The sequence below is a fragment of the Mus musculus genome, chromosome 4 (assembly GCF_000001635.26).
Source record: "Mus musculus strain C57BL/6J chromosome 4, GRCm38.p6 C57BL/6J".
Classification (NCBI taxonomy): domain Eukaryota; kingdom Metazoa; phylum Chordata; class Mammalia; order Rodentia; family Muridae; genus Mus; species Mus musculus.
The window spans coordinates 61,751,364-61,762,962 of record NC_000070.6 but is presented as its reverse complement, the minus strand read 5'-3'; positions in this window follow the sequence as shown (position 1 = coordinate 61,762,962).

Below are 11,599 nucleotides of genomic sequence, written 5' to 3'. Positions count from 1 at the left end.
ATGAATGTGGCTAGACTTACTGGCAAGCAAACCCCAGGATCTCCCTCTTCCCCAGTGCTGGGATTACAGGACTTGCATCATTAGGTTTCTTCTATGGATGCTGGGGATCCAATGAGAGGTCCCCAGTTTTTCATGGAAAATGCCTTAGTAACTCAGCTACCTCCCCAGCTCAAGTTCTTTCTGAGATGCCCCACGCTGCCCTCAAGTGTTTCTTTCCAACATTAGTAGTACTAGTAAACCCAACCTTAGTTTCCTTAAAAATCTGCTCCTTATATTCTTTCATGTTGTGATACTAATATTTGAAAATGAACAAAGGTTACTCCATGACTTGGGACCAACAAGCTAAATCATAAATGCAATACTTGGTTTAAAGCTGTGGGTTTCGTAGGGGAGAGAAACAAGGAAATGTTTACATTAAATCTGAGCTATGAGAAAGAATTAGAGGGTTGTTATTTCTCCAAATATCTTGGGAGCATAGTTTTATGGAGGAAGGAAAGGTCCCAGTTTCAAACATTAAAGTACTCAGCTAGAATGACTGCTGTATCAAAAAGGGCCCAGGGCTGAGATGACATCTCATCTGGTCAAGAGCTTGCTGTGCAGTGTGAGGTCCTGAGTTTGATGCCCAGATCAATAAAGGAGTTGAGCTTGGTGGAGCATTAATAGCAGCCCTGGGCAGATGGAGACAGTCAGATCCCTAGGGCTCAGCTTGTCAGCGGCCAGCCCAGCCTATAGCTTATCCTACTGGGTTTCAAGAAAAGATCACGCCTGGTTTCCAAATAAAGTGGACAGACTCTGGCAAAGAACACGCAAGGTTGATATCAGGCCTACACACACACACACACATACACACACACTCAAACACACACACACACACACACACACACGTAAATATACACACCTGCAAGAATACACACAAACATATGAACACCCACACATGTGTGTACATACAAACACACACATACAAAAGCACACAGTCCCCATCATAATATAATATGTTTCAGTAAGGATGGAATTAATTTCTCTTTTCCTATACGCATTCAAACCCTGACTCTTTTCCAATGACTCCCGGGACATGACCTCAGCCACAGTTAACAAGAAGAGAAGATACAATGAGAAATACAGTATTCTTTTCAGTTTACCCTTAGCTCTGAACCCAGGTTCTGCCTCATTTATTATCTTCCATTGCTGATCCCCACTTCCTGTTTGTTCTGATTCAGGGTCACATGCTTAGTAAATTGCAAACATAAATTTCTTTTGGCAACACAAAATCTTCTAACACTAACCCTAAGCCTAAACCTAAATCTAACCCTAACCCCTAACTCTAACCCTAATTCAACCTAACTTTGTGCAAATTAGATGGTAAATAGTAGAAACATTGAAAGCCAAGGAAGAAATTCAAACCGCAGACTGAGCAATCACTTTGTAAAGAAAGAAGACAGGGAAGAAGTGAGGGTTGATGCAGTAGAACTGTACAATTCTTTGTGATCCAGTTGTAGATTACAGCTAAGGGTGCATAGAGAGTTGGGGACAACCGTCACAAAAGCCCAAGCATTCCACATAAGCAAGCATCCTCAGAGGATCAAGGACTGAAGCAGAGAGATTTTGAGGACAGATACCCAACCTCACATGACATACAGAAAGAACACAACTGCCTGTAGCTGCAGAAGTGAGAGGAACATCCATTCTAAAGATCAAAGCAGCTGCTGACACCTTAGGACTGGCTTGAATGCTAGAACTAGCAGTTCCCACTTTAACAAACTGCCCTGTTGCTCATGGTTGGCCAGAATGCCTTATCTGGAATGAATGACTTCACAAAATATGAACATTAGGCACCATCATCCTGAGATTGTCATCACAAGATCATTTTGCCATCTAAATTGGTGTCTGTCCTCCGGTTAAAACCAGTGACAGCTACTTCTTTATCAATTGCAGAGTTAGCTTTATGTTTCTGTCCACTTATTATAAATGGGATCTATTGAGCTATTTAACAATTGAGGGGTCATTTCCCCATTGCACCCAACCTAGAGCTTCCTGAAACATCCCTAAATCCTACAGCAGGTTCCTTTCTTCATTCCTTTTATAAAGATTGTCTTGTGTGTGTGCGTGTGTGTGTGTGTGTGTGTGTGTGTGTGTGTGCATGTGTGTGAAGGTTCATATGCACCTATGCATGTGTATATGTAGAAGCCAGATGTTGGTGTCAAATGTCTCCCTCTCTCATTCTCCACCTAGTTTCTGAGGCAGAGTCTTTCTCTTCACGTAGAGCTTATGAATGTGGCTAGACCTACTGGCAAACAAACCCCAGGATCTCCTTGCCTCTGTTTCCCCAGTGCTGGGATTACAGGACTTGCATCACTAGGCATCTTCTGTGGTTGCTGGGGATCCAAGAGAGGTCCTCAGGCTTTCATGGAAAACACCTTAGTAACCCAGCTACCTCCCCAGCTCAGGTTCTTTCTGAGATGCCCCAGGCTGCCCTCAGGTATTTCTTCACAACATCAGTAGTACTAGTAAACCCAACTTTATTTTACTTACAAATCTGCTCCTAGTGGCCTTTCATGGGGTGATACTAAAATTTGAAGACAAAGAGAGGATGCTCCATGTTAGGTTGTTGGGAGCAACAACCTAAGCCAATACTTGGTTTGGGGCTCTGTATTTGGTAGGGGATAGAGCCAAGGAAGTGCTTACATGTTAAACTTAGCTATTAGAGAGAATAAGAGGGTTGTCATTTCTCCAAGTCTTTTTGGAGCATACTTTTACGGAGGAAGGAAAGGTCCCAATTTCAAACATTAAAGTATTCAGCTAGACTAACTGCTGTATCAAAAAGGGTCAAGGGCTGGGACAACAACTCAACTGGTCAAGAGCTTGCTGTGCAGTGTGAGGTCCTGAGTTTGATCCCCAGAATGCAAATAAAAGAGTTGAGCTTAGTGAAGCACAGTAGACCATAGTCTAAATCCTATTTGAATCCTAATCTTACTTTTTTGTTGTGTTGGTGTATCTAGAACTTGCTGTGGTGGGAGAGCTGGGTTCTGATGTTGCCAAATAACTTTGGTTTCTGTTTTAAGATTCTTGAACTTGCCTATAGCTGTAACACTAAGCCGCCCGTGGCTTACATGAACCAGGTACTCCTGAAAGGCAGGCTGGGGCTGAAAAAGACTAGACAGCAAGAAAAGAACGAGGCAAGATAAATTTTTCTCTGATCAAGGCCCGAGAGTCTACTAAGAGACTGTGCTTATAAAGCAGGGAGGCCCAATAGACATCTGGTAATCTGTGGTGTTAGCTGGACTTGCTGTCTTTGACTGTTGCCTGTCCCAACTGCAAGTCTGTGTGTCAGTACTCCTGGGAGACCAGTTCTCTCCAGGAAGAATTTGGGTATGGAGAACTGTGGCACAGGGTCAGATTAGGGGTGCAGACCGAAACCAGAAGGACCCTGTCCTCTACCATTCCTTGGTTCCTCTGTCCTGATGGTTCTGGGTGGGTCCGTCTTGGGCCAGGAATTTGACCAAAACTGGTGGTCCTTACCAGTGTTCACAGGTGTGTCAGCACTCCTGGGAGACCAGCTCTCTCGTAGCAGAATTTGGGTATGGAGATCTGTGGCACAGGGTGAGCTCTGGAGCCTTCTTTTGTTTGGGATGGGAGACTTTTAATGACTGCTTCTATTTCCTTAGGGATTATAGGGTTATTTAAATACTTTCCCTGATCTTGATTTAACTTTGATAAGTGGAATCTATCTAGAAAGTCATCCATTTCAGATAGATTTTTCAATTTTATGGATGGAGTACAGGCTTTGTAGGTTGGGCCAAATGATTCTTTGAATTTCCAAAGTGTATATGGTTATGTCTCACTTCTCATTTCTGATTTTGTTTATGTAGATACTGTATCTTTGCCTCTTAGGTGGTTAGGCTAAAGATTTGTTTATTTTGTTGAATTTTTCAAGGAACCAGCTCTTGGTTTCCTTGATTCTCTGTATTCTATTCTTTGTTTCTAACTTATTGATTCCTGCCTTGTTTGATAATCTCCTACCAACTACTCCCCTTGGGTATGCTTTCTTCTCCTTTTTCCCTGGAGCTTTCAGGTGTACTTTTAAATTAGTAGTATGAGAATTCTTTTCTTTATTTCTTCCTTGACTCAAGGATCATTGAGTAGAGAACTGTTCATTTTCCATGAGTTTGTGGCCTTTAGGTTGTTTCTATTGTTGAAGTCTAGATTTAATGCATGATAGTATGAGAGGATACTAGGAGTTATTTCAATGTTCTATCTGTTGAGATAACAAGACCAGCTGCTTTGTGACCAACTATGTGGTCAGTTTTAGAAAAGATTCGATGAGATGCTAAGAAGAAGGTATATTCTTTTGTGTTTGGGTGAGATGTTCTCTAGATATGTGTTAGGTATATTTAATTCATAACTTTCGTTAGTTTCAAATTTTCTTTGCTTACTTTCTATCTCAATGACCTATCTATTGGTGAGAGTGGGGAGATGAAGACCTCTACCTGTTTTATTGTATTTTCCTGTATTTCTTTAAGGAATTTATTCATTTCTTCTTTAAAGGCCTCTATCATCTTTAGAAGATTGAATTTAATGTCATTTTCTTGTTCTTTAATTGTGTTAGGATAACCAGGGTTGCTGTACTGAGATAGCTATGCTCTCAAGATGGCATATTTCAGTGGCTCTTATTGGTTATGTTCTTATACTCACCTGGTTGTCCCTGGATTTTATAGATGTAACAGGTATCAGGAAATTGGGCCTAACCTGGATATTCCTGGTGCAGCAGGCCTCCTATGGGAAGCCTTGAGCTGGACAAGTCTCAGTGGAGCTGGTTGTGCTCCAGGTGACATAGAGGCAGGGGACTTGGGGGCAGGAAGTAGGTTATTACCTGTATATTCCAGGTACAGCAGTTCTGGTGGAGGCCAGGGAGAAGTGGCTGGACAATGAAGCTGTGGTAGGGGGTGGGCAGCACATAGCTCAAGGCAACTGGATATGCACAACCTTGTAGTTTGTTAAGAATGAGTTTGTACAGAATTTTATGTTTTCTTTCTTTGTCATATAATATCAGAACAATAAAAAGAATATCAGTGGTTGTCATATTTAAATTTTGAGATATCAAAGAATGTCCCTTGAGGTGACATTATAAAATTTATAATGCATTCATGGTTGTATGAGGGATATTTATATAATGTTGTGCACAATTATGACTATGCTAAATATACAATGATTTTGAGATTGCCCATGGGATAGTTATACAGGTATAATTATGACCTGGCTATTTCTTCTATTTGGAAGATAAGCATAACAAGGGATATGTGATTTTGTGTCAAGGTGACAAGGGGTGGGCTTGTAATGACTATTCTTGTTGTTAACTACATCTGAAATTGACAAAAACCTTAGCAGGTCAGTACACCTTTGAGAAATAATAAACCGATCTCTTTGAGAAATAAAAGTCAATTGAAGATGGAAAGACCCACTTTTAATCCAGATATTGTTGAGGATCGAAGAAACACCTTTAAAGTGGGCCACACCTTATGTTGGCAGCCTATATAAAAGACATGGAAGAAGGAAGCTCCTTATGGAGAGCTTCCCCTCCCTCTTGCTAGCAAGTCTGTTCCCACATGAACATTAGGGCCTACTTCTTTTTTTTATTAAATATTTTCTTCATTTACATTTGAAATGCTTTCCCAAAAGTCCCCTATACCCTCTTCGTGCCCTGCTCCCCTACCCACCCAATTCTACATGCTGGCCACAGCATTCCCCTGAACTGGGTCATATTATCTTCCCAAGACCAAGGGCCTTCTGTTATGATTCAACCAATGAAAAAGATCTCAGAAGAAGCAAGGCACATTGAACACCTTGCTCTCAGAGTTCTATCTAGCTGCTAGAAATGAGAAAGTTCAATTTTTGCTGTTGAAGTCACCCATACTGCATGACTTCCTAAGGGCAGCCCCAGCAAACTGACACACACCCTTTTCTAGCCTCCACTCACTTTATAACTCCTGTGCTTGATGTGTTCTTGCAAGGTTTCCTTTGGCTCTCTGAACTACTTATGTTCCTATTTGCCATGTCCTTTGCATGTGTGTACACTCTCCATGCCCTAGATAGCCCTCTGCCCACTTCCTGTTGGTCTGGTTAATTCTTTCCTATTTTAATAGATTATTTATGTGTGTGAGTATTTTGTTTATGTGTATGTCTGTGTGCCCCATGTGTGCAGTGCACACCTAGGGTGTCAGATCCCCTGGAACTACAGTTATAGTTTCCTGTGAGCCACTATGTCAGTGGTGGGTATTTAACCAGGTCCTCTAAAAGAACAGGAAAGTGCTCTTAACCAGAAGTCATAGCTCCAGCCTCTCCCTCTCCCGTGTCATCCTGCTTTCCCTTGTTCAACATTTAGTGACTGATTGCTAACTCTGTGCCTGCCAAGGTGCTGACAGTGCTGAGGATTTGTAGTGTGTACAAATAGTGTTGACCTCAGATTACATGTTCCCCTGAGGTAAATATCATTATATTGAAATGTTTCTAAGACAGATACCTATTGAAGAGAGGAATCAAGACCTCTTAGGAAAAGACTATCTGTGTTCAATAGCATATTGGAATGCCAGACATCAAGAGTCAGTATAGCTTGGTGTCCACCCCAAGGACACTCCTTTAAAGAAACAGTATTTTCTCTTAACTTGAGTTGTATGTGCATAAACAGTTGCAAATTTTTGAGAATTAGCAGTATCTTAAAAAGGAACAATTTGGAGAGACTAGTCAGCACAGGTGAGAGTGCAGACTACAGAAGCAACATTGCTTCTGGGACAGACCCCATTTTGGTCCCCAGACCTCCAGGCACCATTCCCGCCAGAGGAGAGGTGTCCACCTGGGAGGGCTCTGCCTGAGCAGGTGGGGGAGCCATCTTGTGTCCCGGATCCCTCAGAGACTAGTCTGTGCAGGTGAAAGTGAGGACTACAGAAGTGACAAAGTTTCTGGGACAGGCAGAAGCAACAGAGTTTCTGGGACAGACCCCGTTTTGGGCTCCAGACATCTGGGCTACATCCCTGCCAGAGGAGAGGTGTCCATCAGGAAATGCTCTGCTAGAGCAGGTGGGGAAACCATCCCTCAGAGACCAGTCTGCACAAGTGAGAGTGTACATAGCTTCTGGGACAGGCCCTGTTTCGGGCCTTCATCTTCAGCCAAGAGGCAGGTCTGAATGTCAGATATCTCTACACCTTCCCTTCAAGAGGAGAGCTTGCCTGCAGAGAGTACTCTGACCACTGAAACTCAAAAGAGAACTAGACTCCCAGGTCTACTGACAGAGGCTAACAGAATCACAGGAGGAACAAGCTCCAACCAGAAACAACTATAACAACTAACTCCAGATATTACCAGATGGTGAAAGGCAAAGGTAAGAATCTTACTAACAGGAACCAAGACCACTCATCATCATCAGAACCCAGCACTCCCACCTCAGCCAGTCCTGGATACCCCAAAACACCCGAAAAGCATGACTGAGATTTAAAATCATATCTCATGATGCTGGTAGAGGACATCAAGAAGGTCTTTAATAACTCACTTAAGGAAATACAGGAGAACACTGCTAAAGAAGTAGAAGTCCTTAAAGAAATACAGGAAAATACAACCCAACAGGTGATGGAATTGAACAAAATCATACAAGACCTAAAAAGGAAAGTAGAAACAATAAAGAAAACCCAAAGAGAGACAATGCTGGAGATAGAAACCCTAGGAAAAAAATTTGAAACCATTGTTGTGAGCATCAGCAACAGAATATAAGAGATGGAAGAGAGAATCTCAGCTACAGAAGATTTCATAGAGAATATGGGCATAGAAACAAAAGAAAATGGAAAATGAAAAAGGTCCTAACTCAAAACATCCAGGAAATCCAAGACACAATGAGAAGACCAAACCTACAGAAAATAGGAGTAGATGAGAATGAAGATTTTCAACTTAAAAGGCCAGCAAATATCTTCAACAAAATTATAGAAGAAAACTTCCCAAACCTAAAAAAAGAGGTCCCTATAACCATACAAGAAGCCTACAGAACTCCAAATAGACAGAACCAGTAAAGAAATTCCTCCTGAAATATTTTAATCAGAACAACAAATGCACTAAATAAAGATAGAATATTAAAAGCAGTAAGGGGAAGCAGTCAAGTAACATATAAAGGCAGGCCTATTAGAATTACACCAGACTTCTCACCAGAGACTATGAAAGCCAGAAGAGCCTGGACAGATGTTATGCAGAACCTAAGAGAACACAAATGCCAGCCCAGGCTACGGTACCCAGCAAAACTCTCAATTACCGTAGATGGAAAAACCAAAGTATTCCATGATAAAACTAAATTCACACAATATCTTTCCATGAATCCAGACCTTGAAAGGATAATAAAGGAAAACACCAACAAAAGATGGAAACTATACCCTAGAAAAGCAAGAAAGTAATCCTTCAACAGACCTAAGACAGCCAGAAGAACAGAACCCCAAATTTAACAACAAAAATAAAAGGAAGCAAAAATTACTTTTCAATTTCTCTTAACATCAATGGACTCAATTCCCCAATAAAAAGACATAGACTAATAGACTGACTACATGCTACGCACAATCCAGTGAAGTTTTCTTGGCAGAACGAGAGGCCTGGGAGCACTCACGAGGCAGAGAGTTTCACAGAAACTCAGCTCCTGGAACTTTGGCATTCTCATAACCTGTATACTCATACCCCATCCTCGAATTAGTCTGGTGTATGGATCCACATGCTCTCTTTTAGTATTATTTTAATATACATGACTTTAAGATTGAATACTGACATAGCCAAGCCTTCGCCACTGTTCCAAAATCCTAGAAAGTCCTTGAGCTGACCATGGGCTTGGAATTCAGTAAGAATGTTGCCTATTCAGTGACATTCATAATTGCCTCTAGTATTACACTATCATGTAGAATAAAGCCAAGTCACTCCCATATACAGGAATTTACAATGGTTCAGGAAGTAGAGCAGAGTATGGTTTTAGACTATTGCATTTTTCATGAGATGGTTAGCTAGAGCGGAACTCCCTAATTAGAACCATGACTTGGGTATGAAAGCCCTTGCCCTAGGAGTGTAAAGATCTCACACCTGGCTTGTAAGACTATGGATAACCTGAGATAGAGCTGACTTTGTCTCAGTTGTTTTATTGCCCAGTTCCTGCCAGTCTTTGTGTTTACATTCCTCTGTTTACTGTAAGAGTCATTAAGCATCCAGTAACCTCATTTGTACCTTTCTGATGTGTCACCTAACTTCCCTATTTTCTTCTGTATAAAAAGTTTGATGCTCAATTTGAAAAATCACATTCAGATTCTACACAACCTCTTGTGTTGCTTCTGTCTGTCATTCATTGATTCCTTGCCCATCTGCAACTAGAGACCTGTTCTAAGCAAACAAAGGGACCCAGAGGGTCTGCGGCCACTACACAAACAGGACCCAACATTTTGTTGCCTACAGGAAACCCACCTGAGGAAAAGGGCAGACACTATCTGAGAGTGAAAGGCTGTAAAACAATATTCCAAGCAAATGGTCTGAAGAAACAAGTTGGACCAAATGTCTATTCTAATATCGAATAAAATTGATTTCCAGCCCAAAGTTATCGAAAAAGAGAAAAGGGGGCACTTCATACTCATCAAAGGTAAAATCTACCAAGATGAACTCTCAATTCTAAATATCTATGCTCCAAATACAAGGGTAGCCACATGCATTGAATAAACTTTAGTAAAGCTCAAAGCACACATTGCACCTCACACAATAATAGTGGGAGACTTCAACACCCCACTCTCACCAATGGACAGATCCTGGAAACAGAAACTAAGCAGAGACACATGGACACTAACAGAAGTTATGAAACAAATGGATTTAATTGATATCTACAGAACATTTTATCCTAAAACAAAAGGATAAAATGTTCTCAGCACCACATGGTACCTCCTCCAAAATTGACCATATAATTGGTCACAAAACAGGCCTCAACAGATACAAAAATATTGAAATTATCCCATTCATCCTATCTGATCACCACGGGCTAAGGCTAATCTTCAATAACAACATAAATAATAGAAAGCCAACATTCACGTGGAAACTGAACAACACTCTACTCAATGATTCCTTGGTCAAGGATGAAATAAAGAAAGAAACTAAAGACTTTTTAGAGTTTAAGGAAAATAAAGCCACAGCATACCCAAACTTATGGGACAAAAGGAAGGTAGTCCTAAGAGGAAAACTCAGAATCTTGAGTGCCTCCAAAAAGAATCTAGAGAGAGCATACACTAACAGCCTGACAACACACCTAGAAGCTCTAGAACTAAAGGAAGCAAATTCACCCAAGAGGAGTAGAAAGCAGGAAATAATCAAACTCAGGACTGAAATCAACCAAGTGGAAACAAAAAGAACTATTCAAAGAATCAACCAAACCAGGAGCTGGTTCTTTAAGAAAATCAACAAGATAGATAAACCCTTAGCAAGACTAACTAGAGGGCACAGGGACAGTATCCTAATTAACAAAATCAAAAATGAAAAAGGAAACATAACAACAGAACAGAAGACAAAGCTGCCCAATTTCTCCCTACCTATTCAATATAGTACTTGAAGTTCTAGCCAGAGCAATTCGACAATAAAAGGACATCAAGGGGATACAAATTAGAAAGGAAGAAGTTAAAATATCACTATTTGCAGATGATATGATAGTATATATAAGTGACCCTAAAAATTCCACCAGAGAACTCCTAAACCTGATAAACAGCTTCAGTGATGTAGCTGGATATAAATTTAACTCAAAAAAAAAAATCAATGGCCTTTCTCTACACAAATAATAAACCGAGTGAGAAAGAAATTAGGGAAACAACATCCTTCACAACATTCACAAATAATATAGAAAACCTTGGTGTGACTTTAACTGAGAAAGTGAAAGACCTATATGATAAGAACTTCAAGTCTCTGAAGAAAGAAATTGAAGAAGATGTTAGAAGATGGAAAGATCTCCCATGCTCACGGATTGGAAGGATTAATATAGTAAAAATGGCTATACTGCCGAAAGCAATCTACAGATTCAATTTAATCCCCATCAAACTTCCAACTGAATTCTTAACTGATATAGAAAGGGCAATTTGCAAATTATTCTGGAAAAATAAAAAACCTAGGATAGCAAAAACTATTCTCAACTATGAAAGAACCTCTGGTAGAATCAACATGAGTGGCATTAAGCTGTACTACAGAGCAATTGTGATAAAAAGTCATGGTACTGGTACAGTGACAGACAGGTAGATCAATGGATGAGAATTGAAGACCCAGAAATGAATCTACACACCTATTGTCACTTGATCTTTGACAAGGGAGCTAAAACCATCCAGTGGAAAAAAGACAGCATTTACAACAAATGGTGCTGGCATAACTGGTGGTTATCATGTAGAAGAATGCGAACTGATCCATTCTTATCTCCTTGTACAAGCTCAAGTCTAAGTGGATCAAAGACCTCCCCATAAGACCAGAGTCACTGAAATTAACAGAGAAGGAGGTAGGGAAAAGTCCCGAAGATAGGGGCACAGGGGGGAAAATTCCTAAACAGAACAGCAATGGCTTGTGCTGTAAAATCGATAAT